At 35.8% G+C, this 24,755-nt stretch overlaps 1 protein-coding gene across 4 annotated transcripts in view; it reads right to left on the reverse strand.

Moving 5' to 3' along the window:
• LOC141426402 (pseudouridylate synthase RPUSD2-like) overlaps positions 1 to 24,755 on the reverse strand; it is a 469,933-nt gene that overhangs the window by 225,587 nt on the left and 219,591 nt on the right. For 2 of the 4 annotated variants that reach the window (XM_074085285.1, XM_074085287.1), the window contains exon 1: positions 12,712 to 12,976. The gene's annotated coding sequence lies outside the window, so the exon portion shown is untranslated. Of the gene's footprint in view, positions 1 to 12,711; positions 12,979 to 23,568; positions 23,593 to 24,755 lie in introns of those variants that run through there. The other 2 variants (XM_074085286.1, XM_074085288.1) reach the window with 2 other exon arrangements.

Raw genomic sequence — 24,755 nt, forward strand, 5'->3', positions numbered from 1 at the left:
ATAAAAAATAATAAAACGGTAGATAATTCTTAATTCCTGATACGAGGTATCCAGATAAAAAAAGATATTGACAAATAGCATAAATAAAACATGTCGGTGGATGGTTTAAAGTCAACCATGAGAGTGGGAACCGGTCACAAGAACAAACTAGTCAAGCGTGATCTGATTAACTAGGTTGCAGGTATCTATCTGCTGCAGCTATCTTAACATCTACATTAAAATTCCCTAAAACTTAAAAATCTTATGGAAATTGAATATGTTTTAGCAATTAAGAATGCGACAAAAATATCTTACAACAATTTGAACAGGAACGCCATATTGCCAGAAAAAGTAAGTATTCATCTTTCTAATTACGTTTCTTTTTCCTTGAGTTTTGTTGGAACTTTTTTAACTTCACAAAAACATTATCTTTCACTATTTTTTTTTCTCTCTAACTTAACCCTTAGTGTGTGGAAAGTGAAAAAAAAAACCTGCATTCTAACCTCGATAGTCCCATAATATTCGTAGAAAGTCTTATTTTGCGCATGTTTATGTCTAACCATATAAAGGGTACAAAAGGAATTTATTGGATATCCAAGCCAATAAAAAAATATGTAATACAATAGAATTCTGGCCTCAAAAGTTTTCAAAGCTCTAGAGAAAAATAGACCATTAAATTTGGCTTATATTTGGTTCTCTCCACATTTTAAACATGAAAAAATGATAAATCCCGTTAAAAGAAATTTCTGTTTTAAAACCTATAGTTCCATGTGCGTTTAGGTTGAAAACAGGCTTAAGTTTAAATAACATTGAAGATAATTAAGGAACTAGAGTGATATAGTGTTGCAATAGATTTCCAGTTGAGGATCCCTAATAAAACTAACTATTTATGTACCGTATCGGCACGCTATCAAATATTACAAGTTACGGGCAAAATTACGCGAATAATTGGCAAACAGGTTCTATTGGTACTGGTAGGACAATTAAATATTATGCAAGTTAATTTACGCGCGTACTGTGTCGACATTGAATATTTATTTTAACTAACCTTCATAGTGTGACATAAACTTGATCATCTACCAAACTACAACCAAAGCACCACCAAACTATAACGCCTTTAAACAATACATATCCATCATACCACTATTCTACTTAATATTATAAATGTGAAAGTTTGTGAAGATTGTTTGGAGGTTTTAATGTTTAGATGTTTGTTAGTCAAACACGCAATAACGGCTCCACGAATTTACATAAAACTTGGCGTACAGATAGACAAAGATCTGAATTGAGTCATAAGATACTTGATATCTCGGTAATGCGTTTCCGTGGGATAATATTTTAAGTTTAAACAAGAATAGAGGGCACTGTCCATGAACGGTGACCTACCTCAGCTCTCAAGATGACGTGACGTGTTAACTTCGTTTGCAATCAGTAGATGGCGTTGAGCGAGCGAAACTTGCAACTTTTTTTACACCTTGAGTTACATTATTGAAGTTTTAGTACGGAACCCTATTTTTTTCTGGTAGTATATATAGCCTATGGCATTTTGGAATAATTTAGCATTGTAATAGTAAAGGAATTTTTAAAATCGGTCTAGTAGTTTTTCAGTTAATTCGTAACAAACATCAAAAAATACGAAAATTTAAAAATCCAAATCTTTCTTCTTTATAATATTAGTATAGATGTGAAAGAATCTCTAGTCTTTCTGCTACCTCGTGCACTATCCTATAGAGATAGTTTTAGATCCTGAGAAGGACATAGGTTAGTTTTTATCTTTTGGGAAACGAAGTCCTGGGCAAAATTTAATAACATATATTGAGCATGAACGTCATTCAAATAACCTGGAAAATCGAAAATCGAAAACTGTTCAGTAATTCAGAATTATATTGGTATGGTATTCAATAAAGAATATTAGAAATTGTATTTATATCCATATTAATACCATATACTAAATTACACCGTCAGTATACATAAAATCGGGCCCGATTCCTCTTGGACCTTGCCCGGGCAAAATAAAGCGATCTCAGATTAATTAGGCACAAAACTAACCCACAAAATTGCACTCACGGCTTTTATTCTAAGGGTCACATTTCTCTGTAATGGCGTCGATATCAATCGTGATATCGTACCTACCGTGACTGCTTTGTTTTGTCCCAAAAAAGGTTTTGTCCTGGGGCGTGAGGCGTACGCTTGTGAGATATATCAGGGGTGATGGGTAAGTGGTTAAAATAAGATGTTAGGGCTTTAGTGATGGTGGTCAAATTAATTTTAGGATTGCCACATCTTATTTATGGTCCTAGCGTAAAGGCAGGATTTTGTAATAAGATTTTCGGTTTACGTCGATATTTTTAAGGATACCTTTTAAAAGCTATGTTAACTTTACAAGCTTTTATTTATTGAACTTCCCATACGAGTAGGTATGAAGTATGTAGCTGGACATTTGCGATCCATTTTCCCATCATTCCCTAGTATCTGGTTGAACTGCAATTAGGTATAATTACGTAGGTAAATTCGGTGACAACAGAACGAAAAGTCAGTATGGCCGTCATGTGAACGTCCGTTCGCACACCCGCGCGCGTTTGACAAGAGCTGAACGCTTGGTACTATGAGACTTGGTACAACATGTTAGCGTGACAGTTGCTATTCCGAGACGTGTAGTTAGCAAATTACTACATCTGGAATCTTTCGAATAAAACGGTATGCATATGACTTGTAATCCGAATATATTATAATATTTTCTGTATCATAATTATAAGTAAAAGGTTTATGGCATTTTTACGACTGTTGACTGTAACAGCAGAACCCACGATCCTGTATTTATGTAATGATTAGGTTAGTAAAGAAATGCGCTTCGGGGCCATATTCCTCGTTACTATATCAATAACAAAACAGCGCTCATAACTAATAAATAACGTTAATTGGTACAAGCTTCGTATTAAATAAGCCGCATTTGACAGTAAACGCCATTATTTACATATAACATTTAGCAGGCAACGACTACGTAATAACCCGCATGGGCATAAATAATGTGCTTATAGAAAAGAGTAAGTGCGCAGGAAATGATACTTTTAGACCTTTTTAGTCGTTAAATTGATAATGTGCATGGTATTTGCACACAATTTGAGGCTACCTTCATATTGTTATTTAGCTCGCGACTCTGTCTGCAGCGAATTTGTTAATCGCCATCCCACGGGAACTATGCAATACAATACAACACAATACAATACAATACAATTACTCTTTATTGTACACCAGAAATAGTAAGCGATACAGAAAACAGGTACACAGAGAAAATTACAAGGTAAGCAATAGGCGGCCTTATCGCTTAAGAGCTATCTCTTCCAGGCAACCTTTTTAGAGAAAGAAGGAAGGACTAGTTCACAGCAGGTGGTGCATTAACAGTAGATCAGAAAAATTAAAATGCAACAAAAACACATCTACACATACACATTATCGTACATATTATACACGTCTAAAATAAATATAGGCAATGGGATAAACAGCCACATATAAATAAATTAACTAGGATAAAGCTAATTATCACACGATGACACGATGACAGATAGTGCTCCTTAAGCATAGATTTAAAGAGTGACAGAGATTTTGCCCGTCATAAGTCAATCGGTAAGGAATTCCACAACCGAATAGCCTGGATAGTGATTAGACATAGAATTTAGAGTTAGAAAGAGGCACGGTAAGGAGAAAGTTCTGAGAGCATCGAATAGAAGTTACGTAGCTAAATCGCTCTTTGAGGTAGCGATTTTCCGAGATAAAAATAATTCCATCATCCAAATTGAAACTTTGTCAAATTTAGCGTTAAATTTCCGCATTCAAAATGTCGGACACAGAACCCTTTTTGTAGCGTCCGCACGCGTCCTGTCTATCTGTCAATATGTTAGAGGCATTTTAGTCTGAAAGGATATTGATAACGTTAAGTCTTTTTTAAATTCAAATTTTATTTATAGCTATCGAAACGTTGAATTCATGATTATAAGGTAAACGTGCTCATCACTGTCCTAATATTTGTCACCTTTTTATATCTTTAGCAATATACGTGACAGGACAGCAGAATGTATCTATTCGGGATTAGCGCGTCCAGTATTAAGACGTTTACCCTATCGCTAGCATAATACGGAGCACGCTAAAGGTCACCTATGGCAACCTTATACTTTATACAAACCTTATATGAATAGAGGCGCAGTGGTAATAAATAAGTCTTCAATTATTTATGCGGAATACAAGCAGTTTATCAAATTCTTAACTATAGAATATATATTTATTTATGAATCCCATTATTTCTTTGTGAACTGACTTAACTTAGAAACGAATTTCTGGTCAATGTAGTTTTTTTTAATACAAATAAATATTCTTAATATGGTCAAAGCAATGGGTACTTTAAGTACACGCGCAAAATACTTGACTTCTTAGAGTTGTATTGTCTGTTAGGTATGCTAAGAAGGTATAGCAAAGGAATTACAGACGGAGAGCCAGTAAATTACAAATAGCTATAAAATTACAGGCCGGATGCGCACTTTAAGGTATTTTATGGGACGGATAAAGTATAAAGTAGCCGGGTCGGCGTAGCCCAGGATGCGGACAATTCCACCTATTCCTTAGCTAATGAGTAGGAATGGGAGAATGTTTGAGAAACGATTGATCTTGCTATTGATTTTGTGTGATTGTTCTTTTGATTCCACATTTTACCGCCATACTAGTGGTGTCTACCTAATAATTATCAACTAATTGCGATTTTACTAAAAACTCTGAGCGACAATGATAAAATAGGTCTCCAATCGGGGTTGGGGCCCTTTATGTCCACGGGGCACTGGGTTGCACCCCAAAAATTCCTTATATACTTAGATCCGCTTCTTGGTTAGAGAACTTGACTACAAGGCTTGTGGTCTCAATTTCGACCCCCCCCCCCCCCCCCCCGTAAGTGCAGATGGCAAAATAAGAACTTTTTACTTATGTGTGCGTCTAATACCAATTTAAGCATGTATTTTTTTGTATGATTGGGACAACATGGGGAAATAAATAAAAATAAAATGCACATGACACGAAATTGTCCCAAATCAGCAATCTGCCAGTCTTGCGAACAGAAGCTTTGGAATCATCTAGTCATCACGCATTGAAAAATAAGAGTGAAATCTACTGATGTACATCCATACCTATACATAAAATCACACATCTTTCCCAACGGGGTAGGCAGAGACTACATCCTTCCACTTGCTACGATCCTGGCATACAACTCTCGCTTCCTCTACATTCATCAATATTTCATGTATGCACGTCGGTTTAGAATACTCCTGACCCGACCTTTCTTCAGAACGTCCTCATTTGATCGTGGTACGTTCGTCTAGGCCTTCCTCTTCCAACGTTCCCATTCACGCTCGTCTTATAGATCTGCCTAATTAGTCAATCTGTTTTCATTCATTCTTTCAACATGCCCAAATCATCCAAGCATCCCTTTCTCAATCCGTGCGACTATATCTTCATCGTTCCCTCTGCTGATGTACTGATACTAAATCACACATCAAATTTGGATGGTGACTAAAAATCAGCAAAAACTGAACTTTTGAACATTATACTGTCAGTCACTGCGTCTCGAAACCTATTTGACACGAATTTTGCTAAATATTGGCTTGGCTTCCATTCTGATTATTACGTTTGTATCCAACCTCAGCCATATCTATTTACCAATTACTAGAACCATTCTAAACATCTACGAGGCCGCGGCTTCCTTATGAGAACAACGATCAACTGTGCATGCGCAGGTTTTACAGCTTTATATTTTGCACCCATCAGCGACCATACGTCTCTAAAAACAAAGGCTAATTTCGACTGATCTACATACAAACGTATGCAAACTACTATAAAACTATTTTAATGTTTTAGTTCTTCTTCGCCAATTCGTTTGTATTTTTTTATGACCGAGGAGTAAGATCAAAAATTGAATGGTCCACGTAAATTTGTCCGGGTTTACGTAAGCTTTCGGTGTTCACTCCCTGTGCGTAAAATTGCAAAGTTTTTAGGTTTAGTTATGTATATCTTCGTAAGTCCTCACGTGCTTTATAAAGCACAAATTAACACTGAGAATAATGGCCGAAATTGCCCAAATTTATCATCATCATATCAGCCGTAAGACCATAGTAAAAGAGAACCAGTAGGTCCACTCCGACCCTTTAGAAGACTTAACTGGCTACTCCGGCGCGGACGCTTAGGGTTGTCGACGTCTATTTTAGATTAATTACCTACCGCTAAATAATTTTAGTACGTAAGTCAACTTAAAATTGTTTAATGTCTGTGTCTAGAGAAACCAGAGAGATTCTATGCCATTATATTATCATTATTATACTAAATTTAAAAATATTATTTATAAATTCGCCGGAATGGTGATGGCGACTGTATACATACTACTCATGTTTACCTACACATAATACTACAACTATATTGTTTATAGGCAGGTAGGTATCTATTATTTTTTTAAGTATCCTTGCACGAAATTATTATACTACACTTATATACTACTAATTTACAACTTTACCTAATACAAAAAATACATAAGTACGAGTACGCGAACGTAAAAGGTGACCGGCACCGACGGCAGCGCAGCCTTGACTAAAGAAAACTTAATCCTCCTTAAATTATCAGTGTGTGCATGCGACGGGTGCGTGCGTACCGGCGCCAACCCGCGCGCACACATTTAAGCCGCGCAATGTACTTTTGTTCGTAGTGAGCCTACTTGTTCTCTTTTACTATGGTAGGACTTCTACTGTTGGACATAGATTTAAAATATAAATAGCTTAGTCACATTATATTCTTCGTTGGTGAGAAGTTCACTTGAATACTGCTGTGTTATCTGGCAACCTATTTATGATAAGTACTGTGATCAATTCGATCAAGTCGATTCAGAGGCGATTTGTTCGGCATCTCTGCAGTAGAACAGAGACGCGTCGTTTGATTCCTGATTACGGTAACGGACTCGTAAAATTCAACCTCGATTCTCTGTCTCATCGACGCCATATCATTGACTTGGTAACACTGTATAAGATATTGCGTGGCGATCTCGACGGGAATCTTCTTATATGCTTTAGGGTTGGTACGAAGCGCACGCGAAACCAAAATGTGTTTGCTATAGCAACTACCTACTTACAATAATGTCAGCCACAATGCTCCCATACAACGAATGTGTCGTCTATTTAATGCTCTAAATCAAGATGTTGATATTTTTTATGAAACACTAGCCACATATACGCGAAAAATATCATTGCAATAAGAATATATGTACTTAGCAAATTTACTTCTTTTGTATTTTTTAGTATTTAGTTTAAAAATTTGTGTGCATGAATGTTGAGTGCAATTGTAATTGTATTGAAGACACTGAAATTGTTTCCATTATGTATGTTAATTTCCATTGTGTTGTTTACAATATGTAATTGTACCAAATCAAATAAATAAAAAATAGGCCTCCCCCATAGACTTCCAATTGTCTCGGTTGGAAGTGGCTTGCGTGAACCCGCAACTTTATCCAGCCCGAATTGTCCAAATTGTTCATTGAATAATTTTTAATTACGTAGAAATATTAAGTATCCAAAATATTATATAAACTACGTTAAAAATAACTACGTAAGAGAGGGGATTCAGGAGGAGGTTACCACTAAAACTACATTTGCATACCAAATTTCAAGTCAATCCAACTAGAGGAAGTTGGTCGAATTGAACTTGCAAGATTTGATTACAGACAGACAGACAGACAACGGGACAGGTGAAACTAAATAAAAGCTTGGACAAATGAAACTATTTTGTTTGAAAAAATGGGGATTTGTCGGATTTGTTCAATTACCTTGAAAAATCCAAAACAAAAACTCAACAGAACGAACCGAACGAGTAAAAATTAAAACTTTCCTTAACTACGTTACAATTACTAAGAAATCCCTTAGCAACCGCGTATAATCTGAAAACAATTTTCGTCAAGTCAAACGGAGCGATAAAACCAAATCATAACACGACAGAATTTCACAACAACGCACGACGTTGTATTATACAAACAGGAGGGAGCCAGAAACTGACAGACAGATGTTGAAGTATTAGACGTGTATTACAATTGCATTACAATACAAATCGCGGCAGATAAAATACAGGTGTACCTATTGTAGCGACGAGACGTGGAGATTTCCTGTATTTTTGATCTAACGTAGAAAGACAATAATAATATCTTAGGACAAATTACACCACTTGACCTAGCCCCAAACTAAGAAAATCTTGTACTAACAGTGCGCACAAACAAACAAACAATCTCTCAGGCTAAACGCTAAACCTTCTCCTTTCCGTCGTGGGTAAAAATACTCGATTGTCAAATTTAACAAGGACAATTACAAAGAAACCAAATGTCCATAAAATCATAATCCTAGTTTCACAATATATATGATCAAACTATTTATGACTCCGTAATCGTAACCGTGGCAAACTAAGCTAACTCGAAGACCGATATGAATTTTAATCTAACCGATACCAATGCTCGATTCATTGGTGTTCGTCACACGCAAAATTAATATTTATTTTTAAAACGAAAATAACTTTTATAATGTTCTCGCTAGGATATACTTGCGGCTTCACGCGTATAAACCATCAGACCCGGCAGTTCAAATGAATCTCTGAATTTTACTAAATCCTCTTAGGATTTCCCAAAAAATTACATCTTGAAATTAATTAACATTGCACATACTTGTTTTTGCAACATACTGTTCCTGAACCATATGTCAGGCAGTTACGTCTGTGCGACATAAATGTCATCATGCACAATTGCCCCCGCTTCCACACAAATACTTTGTGTGCAAATTTCATGTAAATAGGTTAAAATTTGTGCATGATGCAAAAAAAAAACAATTCTGAACCGGTGGTAGATTTTGACAGTAATTACGAATCAATGTATTACTAACTATTTTTTTCTTTATTATTGGCTAAGAAGTGTACGTCGTGATATACAGTGAAATTCTTTAAGTCTTTCGTTTCTTAGGCATAAACTTAGCTAGATAGCGCTGAAGCTTAGTATGAGATTTTAAATCGGGCTTTAACTTTTATTCCAACTTTACACAATCGTGGAGCTAAATCCACGAGGAATTTAAAAATCTTTCGCGTTCTTTTCTTATTTCTGTTCGTTGATCTCGATGTTAATTAAAATAATTCGAATGACCTTTATTTATAGACGAGACACCATACGTATTACTCGAACGGCACCAAATTACCTAACTTTTTTCTGCAGCTAGCAACATGTGTCCAAACACTTTCATCGTTTATCTAATACCATAAGACAGAAAGTGACATTGAATGGCAAAAAGTAATTAAAGCACTACTGTATTGTAGCCAAGTCTTTATAATACATCTTGTGTCAAAAAAATAAGTATTTATTCTAATCGATCAAAAAAGAGTCAGACTATTTTTATTAGAACCGTTGGCATTAAAATGAAAATAAATTTCACTTTACAACATTTTTCGCTGAAATAATTATTAATTTTTCATTTGATGTCTTGAAGGACGCTAAATACCTAAAAAATAAAATAAAATGAAAGCACGCCCACTTGCTCTCCTAATTTCGAGAGCAGATAAATGAAATTCGGCAACGTTGCAAAAAGTCTAGTAATTAATTCCAAACTAAAATAAATCAGGAACTTAAGAGAAATATACTAACAGCTGCAAGAACACTAGTACGTATAAATCTTCCGTACAATTCGAAATAAGTGTCGTTTGGCAACAGAAAAAGTTTTTATAGAACGCAAAGAAACAAAAGGTTTGAAAGATTTTTTCTTAATTTAAAAATAAGATTCGGAAAGTCGTCGCCGGCCAACTATCTGTCGCGGTCTATACGGGTTGAAAATAGAATGGGTTTACCAGACGATATGCATTGGTTCACTTTGACATTCGTTTCTTGTGGTGTTTTTGGCTTAAATTATATCAGCTTGCCTGCTGTAACTACAACTTCCTCATTGCTAGTATCTTTTTTTTGTTCATTTAAAAATTATAAAATCTTTTTCCTTACTTTTTAACTTGCCAGTATGTATTACCGCAACTGGCCAGTTCATCGAACCAAATGGGATTCGAAACAATGATGTTGCAAAATTGTAAAGTCAACATGGTGCTATATGCGACTTAAGTAAGTTGTTTGTTTATAATGTAAGTAACCACAACACTCGTATTAAATCTAGTTAAAACCAGCGGTAGTAGAAAAAACACTGATGAACCAATCAGATAATTCGGGAATGGTTAAAGCACTTCGCGAACCGTAAAATGAAATTTAACAGCAGTCCCAAATTTAAATGAGCAAAACGTAATAAACGGTGGTTTGAACGATGAGCACATTATAAATTAAATATAAATGGAAATCTGTGAAGCGGAAATAAGGATTTGTTAACATTTTCGGTGCCAATTTCTAACCGGGGCGTACATTAAACACGTGTGGTGTCTTCGTAGATATTTTAAAATCCAGTGTGATGAATTCATTATTTTACATTGCTTTTACGATCCTAGATAATATGTTTTTCACATTTAATTTTCATCGAACATCGATACGCTCTTTACCTACGTCTTTTAAGGCTTTCTTGAGTAGGATTCCTAGTGTGACCAGTTTAGTGATGATAAAATGGGGTTAAAGATATTCCACGTCAACTGCGGTTAGCCAAATCTTTTGTACTTTAAAAATATTCATTTAATTGTCAATTGTATTCTAGTAATGACTTTAAAATACAAAACCTGTAACATGAACAAATCGAATGAATGAATCGTAGGCCTCATCCTCGCTTTACATCAGGCGTGATCGTGGCCAAACGCAAGCCTACATTGTATAAAAAAAATGAACATGTATCTAAGCTTCAAGGTAGTCACAATAAATGGGTATGTGGCAGAAATGTGGCCGTGATGTGTAAATTGGAAAATTTTCCGGTAAGCTCTGTTCTATTCGATATTCTGAAGATCCTAAGTAACTTGGATAGATTCAGTACTGTCGAACGGTCATACGATTATATTAATACCTATCTTCACGATCCAGTGTCTTGCAATAATTATGTACGGGTCGCACGGTTATTATCTATTTCAAGTAAACTGTAAAAATCAAGTTAAAATTAAGAACATTCGATAGTGCTAAGGTTACGAGCATAAGCGTGAAAGTAACATTAAGTATACTCGTATAACCTTACCTAACTTAACCAATAACAAGTTGGAAAACCCCCGACTTTGTCACTTCAAAGTTCAATATCTCAAAAACGGCTAAACCGATTTCGATAAAACATGTCTAAGAACCATTGCTAGAAAACCTGCTTTCAAATAAAAAAACCGTATTCAAGTCGGTCCAACCGTTTAAGAGCTACGGTGCCACACACACAAAGACACACATAGCGGTCAAACTTATAACACCCCTCTTTTTGCGTCGGAGGTTAAAAAACAATTGAAAGTAAACCCGACCTACGAAATACTTACGTAATTTATTTCAAATTGCAAATATCGTATAAAATATATCAAATTGCCGCGATAATTGTCATCAATTCCTAACTTTGGTTCCGGAATTAAGATTATTCATAGAAAAGAATTTTGGCAAGAACTAGTGCGTTCGTATGTAAAATCTACTAGTGAACTAAAAGAATTTCCTTGCTCACCCGCGACCTTACGATAGCTAAGCTTATGCAAAATATGCGTGTTCATGCAGTTCCTCCACCTCCACACTGTAAGAAAACACACAAATCACACAAACCCATCTATCACCACCACCGCACTACACTGACGCGTTTCGAACTCAACCAGAGCTCATCTTCAGAGTGACACAACCGTACACCATGCTACCAGTTGGACTCAAAGTAACGCCTGATTCAATAAATTATTTAAAATCTACTAGTATACTGTTATAACTAAGTATAAAAATGAAGTTTACACTGTAGTCGTTTAGTGTACAGTCGTGTGTGATGCATTGACGTATTGGTATACACGTTATGACGCTTAATACATTTTCAATGTGATTGACAGATTTCGTACACACAACAATGGAAAGCTTTTAAGTAAAGCTTGTTCAAAATGGGAATGAATATTGATAATTTTATGATTAATTTGCCACATACTTAGCGTACTAAAGTACTAAACAACAATTTTAATTTGGGATCCACTCCAGATCGAATATTGTCATCAAATGATTTTTTCACAAAATGAATCACAAATTAAATATCGTGACCGTAAAGTTCACACTAACACCAGAACAGGGAGGTAATTGTTTTAATTTTTTATAATTGGTAACTATATTCACAAGTTTTATTTTCTTTAAATTCGGTAGGTAGCCTCCGGCGTAAAGAAATGTTCTTTGTTTTTACATTGCATAAAAGATATAATTTTTAATTAATTAAACATGACAATTTAACTTGAAATCCTGACTGACGTCCCAAATTTAAGTATTTAGAGCACAAAAGATAATTTGCATTCCTCGCCAGACAATGTCTACAGACCTTCTGGCGGTTCTAAACAATTAATTAATTTGAATTTATCAAACGGAAGTAAGTAACATTTTGTCGAAATTTATCTTGACCCAAAAGTTGATCGTTTCGTTTAAAAGCTGAACATATTCTTGCAAAATTACGAGTAGACTATATAATCTTATGTATCTTTCTTCCATGTTTTGTAAAAAGGGTATACCTATTTCTAAAATTAGGAAGAGATAAGTAGAACAAATTCATAAGAGATAAATAAAAAAATACTTACGTTTTTTTAACCAGCTGTCGATTAACAGAAATCCTCAAAAAAAAGAAAATAAATGATCACGAATCACAGAGCGCTTGCACACTTTTAACGGTACCAAACTACCGCCATAAAACACTAATTAGAATGATGTTTTATTCGAAATTCAAACGAAATTCGAAATATGATTTGAGACACGTAATTTTTCGCGGGAAACAAATGAATCGCGACAGCGTCCTGCCCACGCGACTGCTACAGAGCGACTGAACCGAGCGAACGACGAATTCTCAGTCACCTGCAATGCGTGCGCTGATCGGTGGAGCTAAAAGAAGATAGCTGCACACGATGGGTGTGATATCTGAGAAGGACAGCATGTGCACACGTGGTGGCCAGTGTCGCTACCCGCCTCGGGGGTAGCCGTTTTCAGGAAAGGGGCGCGTCGGACAAAGGGACTTTTTACAGAGGGAAAAGCGACGCTAGTGTTTTTTTGTATTGTTGAAACACAATGGAACTCTTTTCGTGATTTTTACGTTTACTGCCAGCGTGATTGCAGTTTTTACGGGGCTTCGACTTCGACATTGATGGGTACAAGTTTGGTGCAACAAAAGGTGATTCGGGATATGTATATACAACAAAGAACACTTAAACATTAATCATACTGAAGTTACAAGCAACTGGAAGCGAACGGGAAAAAACTCCCGTTTTTTTAAACCAAGCTGAATTTTACACTTATAAAAAAAACCTCGAACAATATTTTTTGTTTTTCTTGCTTTGTCGGTTATGAACTTACGACAGAGCTCCTTCGTGTCAAGGGCATCCGTACAATAGATAACATCCGTAAATAGAATTAACTAGAATAGTTGAATCACTTAAATTAATTGAAGCTAGAATAAAGGCTGTGAAAACAAACGGTCGATAATGATGTAATACCGAATACCGCAGTAGACAACAAGCAACGGTAAGTCACTGAACAAATTTGTGCTAGTGATTCGAATAAATTTCTTACAGTAAGCACAAATATATTTTAAATTAACTTTCTGCTGCCACAGAAAATATATATAACACAAGAACAGACATATAATATTAAATAAACCAAACAGGTCTAATGGACTTTTTTAGTTACCTTCTTTTTTGTTTGGAGTTGGTCAAAAAATAAAAATGTTGGCTAAGTAGCGAATAGTTCAAGAGAGCGCTTACTTAAATAATAAATAAATATCACGGGACAATTCACACCAATTGACCTAGTCCCAAAGTAAGCTTAGCAAAGCTTACTCAACGGATAAATATAATTATATAGATATAGATACATACTTAAATACATTAGAAGAACAAACATTCTATTTTCATACAAATATTACACGGGAATTCAAGCTTCGTAGGTAGTCATTCTCTAACCACTAATCTAATACTTGAACTGAAATATGATTGTCTGTTTTTCTAATATTTCGTACAAAATTATGATTAAGTTATCATTATTCATAAAATCATAAATAAAAATTGTCTGTTTTTCTAATAGTTCGTATCCTCAACCTCATTTCTCATCTTTAACATGCACGGCTCAAAAGATTTAGTTTTCGTAGATTAACACACTGTATAATAGTAACTCAAATCTTCATGATAGTTTACTGTTCCTCAACTATAAACTGTTAGTCCAAAGAACCATTGTTTGCTGACCTAAAGACTCGGTTTGCGGTTAAACCGGTCTTCAGAATCCTTTGTAAGATTATCGTAAATATGACGACAACAGGAAAATTGGTAGTGCTATCGATTTGAGAAGAGATAAGTTGCAGTTTAACTTTCTGGCTGAATATTTACTCGTATACCCGGTGTTCTCGGGAGAAGTTGAGGAGGGATGTTCATCCTTGTGTATCATTATACAGCATGTATAATGGAAAGAGCTCAAAGCATACTAGTCAAAAGAAAATAAGGGCTACTTGAGTTACATCGGTAAAATAAAATAAAAAAACACCTAGCGTTTTTACCTGAATATATTTAATTCAATGAAAAGTATTTCTATTGTGTTACGTTGTATCAATAAATTCATTTTAACCCCCGAGTCCCGACGCAAAAAGAGGGGTGTTATAAGTTTGACCACTATGTGTATGTGTGTCTGTCTGTGGCACCGTAGCTCTTAAACGAGTGGACCGATTTGGATGTGGTTTTTTATTTGAAAGCAGGTTTTCTAGCGATGGTTCTTAGACATGTTTTATCAAAACTCGTTTAGCCGTTTTGGAGATATTGAACTTTGAGGTGACAATGTCGGGGGTATTCCAACTTTTTGTTGCTTAGGTTAGTTTATAGACAAGGGATGTTATTAAGAATTATATTTATTCAGTGTATTTCCATTTTACCAGTGAAACACGCGTGGCCCCTATTTTGAATGAATGGATGAATGAATGATTTATTTTGAAAAACATCACAACAATATTACAGTAGGGTATTTACATAGCCTGTCTAAGACACAAAGGTAGGTATTAGTCAATTTATTGTTGAGGTGATTCCAAAAAAGGAGTTCACTCAGCATTTGTCGATTCATGAAATGCAAAGACGCTGATTTTCACTGAATCCGTTTTTCTTTTGAGTTTGATTAGTATAATTGTTCAATCTGTGGCTACTGCTGTTTCTTCATCGCACCACTGGCAAACAACTTTCTTTTCATGTTTACCACTTTTGCATTGGCAGTCTATCACAGTTCGGTCCACGGCTTTTTTGCCACCCACGGTACAACTAAGTGATATTCTAGAAGGAAAGAAACCTATTATTTTCTTAAAGGGTAGTGCACTCTACTTGCTCGTTTGTTTTTTTCGAAAATAAATAAATAAAAATCCAAACAAATCAAATATAAAGTTCATTGACACCTAAAACTACACTGATCAGTTAAAAATTCTGAAATCTATAATTTGTACGCAAAGGAGCGAAGTACATCTAGATAATATGAATGAAGTAATTCACCTTTTGTTTGAAGGTTGGCTAAGCGGGTTTTTTTATTTGACAAATGTAATAAGTTTCAAAGGCGTGGTGTGTTTTCATGAATGGGCTTTGAATTATTACGATTAAGCACATTAACGAATTAGTCTTTATTTTCGGGTTTTCCGAAGCATTGTGTTTACGTAATTCCCTAAAAGCCAGAACATCAAAACTTCCAGTATTTTAAAATACCTAAGTTATTCCTATGACAACCCCCCCCCCCCCCCTATTCCTAAACAACAGTAAAGCTTATGGTAACAATATTCTTGCTTCTATTCCTCACCTAGGTAACACATCTTTGGCTCCGTTCTTTAGTCAAAATTCTTAAGACTTTGGACAAATTGCGTTAGTTTATATTTTTCCCGGCTAACATTTTTTATCGCTAACTTTCTTCACAATTAGAATAGTTAGCACACATAATAAATAAAGCTTCATTTGCTCAAAAGGCGAAACATCATTAGTGTAAACAACTTTTCCGAAAGGCCGTACTTCCATAGGAACTGTGCACATTTTAGATACCCCTAAATGCTTAAGTTCATTAATTCGACCTCAAAATCGCGAAAATTATAAAGCCGAAACCTACTCTTCAGCTATTAAACTTAAATTTTACCACAAACTTTGTCTAACCGCCGACATTAATTTATGTAATTAACCTTTAACCTTTACATTTTATAATGGAAGAGAGTTTTGTGGTACTATTTATTGTAACTAATTCGAGTCTACCCATTAAGGTTTGTGAAATACGTTTGTCGAAATATATTTGAATTATTTTTTCGTAAAATAAATGTAAAACAAAACAAAAAAAATTAATTGTTCCCCAAACTTCGTGAGTTTTGTAATACAAATTTCAGCTAGTAAATTTATTTAATATTTACGCCCCGCTGTCTGATCCTAAAACTTCCGACATATAAATGCTGCAGTACATTATCCTTGCCTGTACAACTTAATTAAGTATTCGAATAAAAGTAAATACAAATCTCGTTATCTAAAATCAAAGTTCAATATCTCAAAAACGGCTGAACCAATTTTGATAAAACATGTCGAAAAACCATCGCTAGAAAACCTGCCAAATGACAAAAAAAAAACTAATTCACGTCAATTACACAGTCAAACTTATAACACCCCTCTTTTGCGTCGGGGGTTAATAAAAAGCGGCCAAGTGCGAGTCCGACTCGCCCATAAAGGGTTCCGTAGCAACAAGTAACATAATATAAAAGTTTCCTTTACTTTACGATTTATGACGTATTAAAAAAACTACTTACTAGATCTCGTTCAAACCAATTTCCGGTGGTAGTTTGCATGTACATCATATATTTTTTTAGTTTTATCACTCTTATTTTAGAAGTTACAGGGGGGGGGGACGACAACGACGACGACAGACATTTTACCACTTTGGAATTGTCTCTCGCTCAAACTAATCAGTTTAGAAAAAAAATATATTAGAAACCTCAATATCATTTTTGAAGACCTATACATAGATACCCCACACGTATGGGTTTGATGAAAAAAAAATTGAGTTTCAGTTCTAAGTATAGGGACCAATATTTTTTTCTTTTTTATTTTTGTGTGAAAATCTTAATGCGGTTCACAGAATACATCTACTTACCAAGTTTCAACAGTATAGTTCTTATAGTTTCGGAAAAAAGTGGCAGTGAAAGTGGGTTCCGTTTTTTGCCATTTGGATATTCTAAAAATACCATGAAAATTTCGCTCTCTGGTTATTTATTTCGTTTACGATGGAACATTTTTCTATCGACATTTTTATCTGAAAAGTTTTATCGACAATTAACCGCATCACTAATCATATGATATTGACATCCGCCGCCCACACATACACACATACAGTTGGGTGCCTTACACTACGAAGTTCGATTTTTAACGTCAATCGTGGCGTTCCGTTTACGCTAATAGTATTAACCGAAGAGTTAGAGAGACAGCACTATTCGAACTTCCAATTTCAAATTTCGTAGTAGCTTCCCAGATACTGTAATTTCCGTTACAAAACTAGGCATTCGAAGGGTTGATTGCTTCTTGAGCATTATGTGAACCGTGAAATGAAGACTGTTTGTTGCTAAATTGCATTCCTGTTTTAAGAGTCGTTTTATGTCTCAACCGCTATGACTGAGTTAACAGTTACCTAAGACAGCTATTGTAATTAAATATCTTATGCCGTGCTTGTATGGTGAATACAAGGCATTTTACAAATTATCATCATCAGCCTATACCAGTCCATTGTGCGCCATTGCGCCTTGTCCTCGGCTCGACGCATTCAGCTTCTACCAGCAGCAATTTGCGGATCGTCACTCCACATGACCGGAGGGCGTTCTACACTACGTTTGCCGAGACGCGGTCTCCACTCACATTTCAGTCCACCGCTTGTCGATTCTAAGGCAGATATGACCAGCCCACAGCCACTTACAGTAGCTAATTCTCTGAGCTATGTTGATGACTTTAGTCCATGTTTTTAAATAACTACGTATATTTAACCTGCGGCTTCGTTCGCGTCATAAATCCATAAGAAAAGTGCGTACTGTGAGAAGTACAACGGCGAGGTGTTACATCAGAAGATATACCTAACAATTACAGTTAATAAACTAACTGTTATTGCTAATTATTTAACCAGATGTTAGGAGTTCGAAACGCGTCAGTTGTAGTGGTCGTGAAAGTTGGGTTTGTGTGATTAGTGCAAGTGTTTAACAGTGTGAAAGTGCAGGACGAGTTGCATGCACATTGTTGCATAGACATAGATATCGGAAGGTCGCGGGTGAACAAAGTAATCGTTTATATGGACCTCCGCAAATTAACGCCTGATTCAGTAATTTACATACCTGGGAAGTTCTACTAGTGTCTCAATCGATATTAGTATCCTGTCACAGATATTGAAGAAATGAGCGATACCGAGCGGAATCCCACTAATATTATAAATGCGAAAGTTTGTAAGTCTGTTTGTTTGTTTGTTACTTCATCACGACTAAAACATTGAACCGATTTAGATGAAATTTAGTACACAGATAGTTTGAGTCCCGGAGATGGACATATGATAGTTTTTATCCCAGAAAATTGCATAGTTTCGACGGGATAGCGCTAAACGAATTCTACGCGGACGGAGTCGCGGGTAACGGCTAGTTAATTCATAAAACAAAAAACAGTGTGCAATTTCAATTTGTTAAAATTTTATGCTAACTGTAGGTCATTTCTATGATATGCGACAGGAAACTGATAGCGGATGAAACGGTAGTAGAACTACCCACCTAACAAACGGGGTCTCACTCTCTGGATTGCCTAAAACTTTTCTCCTTCGACTGCTTATTTTGGTGCCCGAAAGAATACTAATACGAACAACAAAACAATGTTTTGCCTTTAATCAAATTCTCGCTAACTACTAAACACCTAGCAACGCATAGAAACCGAAACGAAACTACGTCAAACAGAGGGCTTACTCCGACGTTCGAAAATCGAAGTTCGTGTCGTACCGTCCCTCTCGCTCTCGTATTAAATAGTATAAGTGTCAGAGGGACCGAACGACACGAACTTCGACTTTCGAATTTCGTAGTAGCCCTGCTGATGCATATATAGGCCGTTGCTAGACGTAGCGAAAAATTGTCGACATGTCCGAACCGGCGGGCGGCCGGCCGGATTAATGGCAACATTATGCTAATCCGGCCCGCGACCGACCGGAAACGTATTTTGTGGCCGGAAAATCGCCCCGTGTGTTTCGCGAGTAGTTTGGACTGCTCTATAAAAGATGCAACGCCAACTCTGTTTCGTCATCATCTCAGCCTATAGAAGGCTTGCCCACGCTATGAAACTTTTTTATAGAAAAGTCAAAATAATACAAAGGTTACTTTTTAATCCCGATATTCATACGGAATTGGACTTTATACTTACGGTCACGTAAAATTAAACACAGGACTTGTTTTACCACTCGTTGATAAAGCTAGTACACTTCCACTACTACACTTGTATACGTAGCTGTACGTATTTGTTTTCATTCAGAAAATCCATTTTTATTAACTTTCATAAATAACCACACTCATGTCACACAGATTTAACTACCCCAAAAAGTACTGACGCGTCTCGAACTCTTTACAACTTCATTCTCAAAGCTAAAACGAGCACATCAAAGACGACTAGTTGTTTAGTGGGTACCTACGTACTAATATTATTATATTGTATTTAATCACTACATGAAAAATCGAGGTCTAGTCTAACACAATCTTAAGCGCATGTCTATACTTTTCCACCATCTTCATTGTATTTTTTTTATGTAGTCTGTATTATGTCCCACTGCTGGGCAAAGGCCTCCCCTTTCCTCCGCCACTCTTGCCTGTCCTGGGCATGCACCTGCGACTCGAGCTGAAAAGCGCTCAGGTCGTCCCGCCATCTCTTGGGTCTGCCTCTGCTCCTATGCCCATCCCTCGGATCCCATTCGGTTACGATTCGTGCCCATCGGTCCATCTTCATTTTAATAGGTTACAAAAATATACACATTTGAATGCTCGTAACTGTACGGTCCCAAAACAGTGCAGTAAAAATAACAACGTATTTCATTAACATATAAGCTATAAAAATACTGTATATTTTTGTTAGTATATAATTTGGTGCTTCCATAGGATCGCGTGCGTGAAATTTCAGGTATTTGAATATACTTTATCTTTAATTAGTATGGAAATTTATTATGCATGAAAAAACAATCATAAACATGTTTTCATATAGGCGTAAGTTATAGTTATGTTATGATGTATTATTTCCACCTTGCTCGCTACAAACTTGCACTTTGTTCATTGACACCTCCGCAAAGTAATTGGGTATTGAATCCATTAGCTGTAATTGGGTAAATTTATTTTCCAAAAAACATTTTTTAAAACAGCTTCATTTAGAAAAAAAACTAAGTATGTAAAAAACCGGGTAATTGAGAGTTTTCGCGCACTGAAGATTTCGTATTTTAAAGGCAAGTAAAAAATGAGATTCTATACTATGGATATAAGTACCTAACAATCTATGAAGAACAAACATAATTATTTGCTGGTGGGTGATTTTCAGACTTTTTGCTACATTTGTTTTGTTCTTGCGGCATTCTATATAGTTTTAGTAATTGCTCCTATACACTATATTAAGTACCCTGGCAGTAAAGGAGGGCGGTCCATAACCACACATCCACATATGGCTGCTGACTGTACAACTTTAAATCTCGTTGCTTCACCATTATTATAATTCAATGCCATGATAAATAACAACAATATTAATAAATGGACACGGTGAAGAATATTAATGAAATAATAATTGGCTGTTACAGTTTCCTCTCATTGTTGGAGTTTTCATAAAAAAATATAAGGTACAATTCCGATGAGGTGATAATTATTCTGTTAAAGAATTCAGTGGAACTGTGAACGAAATTTAATTAGTAAAATAAATATTAACAATATATAAAATAACTATTTACTGTATGTTTAATTTGCCTTATTTTGTTAGCTAGTAACATAGTCGTTATGTATCATTAAGGAATTAACACCAATAGGTGATTAGCACTACTTTTTGTTATAGTTGTTTTCTTTCTGCCTGAAAGGGAAAAAAGACATACTTATTAGTTATTATAATATTTATTTCTCTCAATACGTTATTAGGTAATAAAGTAATTAAATAAGGTGAATTAATTATTTTTATTACATAACAAAATTCATTTTACATATTTCTGAATATTATATCCAACAAGGTTCACAGAGTAAGAAAAAATAATTCTGTTCACGATTTAATTTCAGCTGTCTATATTACGGTTCCAGAGAACCCTGTGCGTGACAGACAAACGGACGGATAATGTAGCAAAATTAATAGAGTTATTTGCAACCTTTTAGGTTAACCGTACAAAGCGCATTAGGCAAAAAAATCCGCATTAAAAATGCAAAAAAATCCTATTAAGTAGTGAAGTTATAAAACAGTTTTACTGCAGAATAGTTCCACGTGCATTACTCGTACAATGCAAGGTCGGCGTTAACACAATTACGAAGCGGATGACCCGGTATCAAGATCAAGGGGCCAGTTGGCTATGGAGGCCTTATTAGGCTCGTTTAGAGACTTTATGACTATTTTGGGACGCAACAAAAATAAAATAAAAACCCTTGTCTTTTGCGACGATTTTTTTCAAACGAAATAACACCGAACTATTGAACAATTACTTTCCTCACCCGCGCATTAGGATAGCTATATCTATGCAGCAATTGCGTTGTTAACGCCGCTCCTCCGTCTACACATTGTAAGACACACACACATACAAACACAACTATCACCACCACCACACTACGTTGACGAGTTTCGAACTCTGTGAGTTCGAAAGCTTAAAACCAGGGTTCAAAGCTATCGCAAGGTCGCGGATGAGCAAAGAAATTGTTTATAGAACTGCGCAAAGTAGCGCTCAAAGTAACGTAAAGTAGGTTGTGTAAAGTAAGGTTAAGAGATCGCTCTAAAGCTATAAGGCGGCCAATATGCAATAGCTTATCTTGTAATTTCTGTGTCCTGTTTCTGTATCGCTTACTATTTCTGGTGTACAATACAAGTCATTGTATTGTATTGTAACGCCTGATTCAATAGATTATCAAACAAAAAAAAACTGCTTCAAGAGGTAGACTTAAGAATTATATATTAATAATAGAGACCTTCTAAACCATGCGTTCTTGTGAAAAAGTCTAAACAGACGAACGGACAACAAAGCGATCCTACAGGATTCCGTTTTTTCCTTTAAATGTACAGAACCCTAAAAACAAGAACGAAACGTAATCTCCAAGACCTCACCACGTATATCCCTATGCAGCGTACGCGACGCAATTGTGCGTTCGCCCTTGGAGTAATTTCGAGATTCGTTTGCATGTGAAGATTATATCGCCTGTATGAAATTACACACGTTATGCGTTAGGGTCCGAAAGCCCCCGGCTGTCGTCAGATAGCGGAAACAATGTTATTATTAGCCTGTTGCAAATTGGGCACGGATTGGCGACCTGTCATTCCGCAGAGCCACTTTATTTTTGGCTTTTACTTTCCGTTCGCTGAAGGGAATGATATGTCGCGCTAAACTCGATTTAAGACGTGAGTTATCCGGGTCAATATATTTAATACAGAATATTTTTTTGACATTTTTGTACGTTGTCTGTTCTTTGCATTTCAGAGCTTCCCAATCTTCACAATTTACTTTTTACGCACGGAGCTTAATTGAATTTTTTTAATTTTACGGTAAACTAGTCTTAATGGTTAGAGAATATAATCGATGCTTGAGGTAGGTACAGGTCTGCAAGCTTTGCCTTATTTGCGACTTGCTAAAATGGTGTTAATTGGCCATTTTATTACACGCATATAATGTATTTACTTACTCTGTATAATTTGTTCAAACACCGGAAATTACGAATATAATTAGCATAAAGGTAAACTGTTTTGTTTAACATCAACAAATTTATGTATTATTTCTGAAAATGTTATTATTACATAATAAGAACATCGAAGTTGATTTTAGATTACATTCAAATCTCGAACACAAAGCAACTTACTGTCGGCTTATTTCATAAAACTTCACTCGTATTTTAACGCTTCTCATTATGTAACAGTGGCATAAATTACTATAATGTTTCAGTCTAACTAAAACATAGGTTAGATGATACGCTTAAACTAACAACACTCCTGTTTCGAACTGCAAATAAACCACTGGTAACTTTTTTTTTTTGAAACGGACATGGTACAAATTTGTCACAGTAGCCCATAGGGCAAAACATTAAATAACAAGAAAACAAAATATGAACATCTCGCAATTCACGATAACTAACATCTTGTCACATCAGCCAACCTGCAAAAGCATTAACGCCATGTCTGAGGCCGGCTGAGCTAAAATACCCACAAACATTCTCGTGTCATACTTGCTAACTGGTAACTTACACAAAAAACAGCAGAAACACGAACCTGTAACAAAAAAAAAACATTTGTAAACATTACACAATCATGTCCACCAAAATAAACTTGCAAGGCTGAGTTGGCCAAGATCTTAAGAGATATTTAAAAATCATTTCGAGAAATGGGCATCAAGTTCAACCTGCTATTAAGTGATCACCGCCACTCATCAAATTCAAATTCAAAATTCAAATCATTTATTCAGTAAATAGGCCGCAATGGGCACTTTTACACGTCATTTTTTAAACTACCAGCGCTTTCGGAAAGACCATCATTGCCAAGAAGACATTGTCGGCTGCCAGCGAGTTTCTGATCGACTTGACTCTTTGACGCTGCGTAGAGATGTAGCTTCACTGTGCATCCTCTATCGCATGTACAACGGGGAGTGCTCCGAGGAGTTATTCGGGTTGATCCCTGCCGCATGCCTTTCGTCACCGACCTACGCGACAACACTTCCATCCTCACCATTTAGACGTTGGCGGTCCTCTACTGTGCGTTTTTCCAGAAATTTCCTGCCTCACACAGCAAACTCTGGAATGAACTATCGCCTGCGGTATTCCCGGACCGATATGACCTTCAGTTTTCAAGAAAAGAGCGTACTCCTACTTAAAGGCCGGCAACGCACTTGTGACTCTTCTGGCGTTGCAGGTGTCCATGGGCGACGGTAATCGCTTACCATCAGGCGATCCGCCTGCTCGTTTTCCCCCTATACCATAAAAAAAAAAAAGAATGCGCCGCAAGAAACTTGGCAAAAAGTCATTTTTTCAACATAAAATAATTACAAATAAAATACTTAAAAACTACAGTATACAAAAACTACAGTATAGTACCATTGGTATAGCTGGTGCGTTGCCTGCCTTGCAAAAATTGACATATTCTCGTTTTATTTCCCTAAGATATTTAAAATCTTTGGCTTAAAAAAAAAACAAATGAATTCTAATAATGTATAAATAAATTCGAAAAAAAAAACAGCTGAATGTATTTGGATAAAATTGAGCACACAGATAAGTCCATATCTCGAATTAAAACAGGTTACTTTTTATCCTGGAAAATTGCGTAATTACCACGTGTAGCGACAAAGTCATGGACAAAACTAGACATAAATCTTACAACATAATTTAAAAAGACATATAGATCCAACAATATCCTAAAAACGCATCGATTTTAAAAACAAA

The sequence above is a fragment of the Choristoneura fumiferana genome, chromosome 3 (assembly GCF_025370935.1).
Source record: "Choristoneura fumiferana chromosome 3, NRCan_CFum_1, whole genome shotgun sequence".
NCBI classification, from domain to species: Eukaryota; Metazoa; Arthropoda; class Insecta; order Lepidoptera; family Tortricidae; genus Choristoneura; species Choristoneura fumiferana.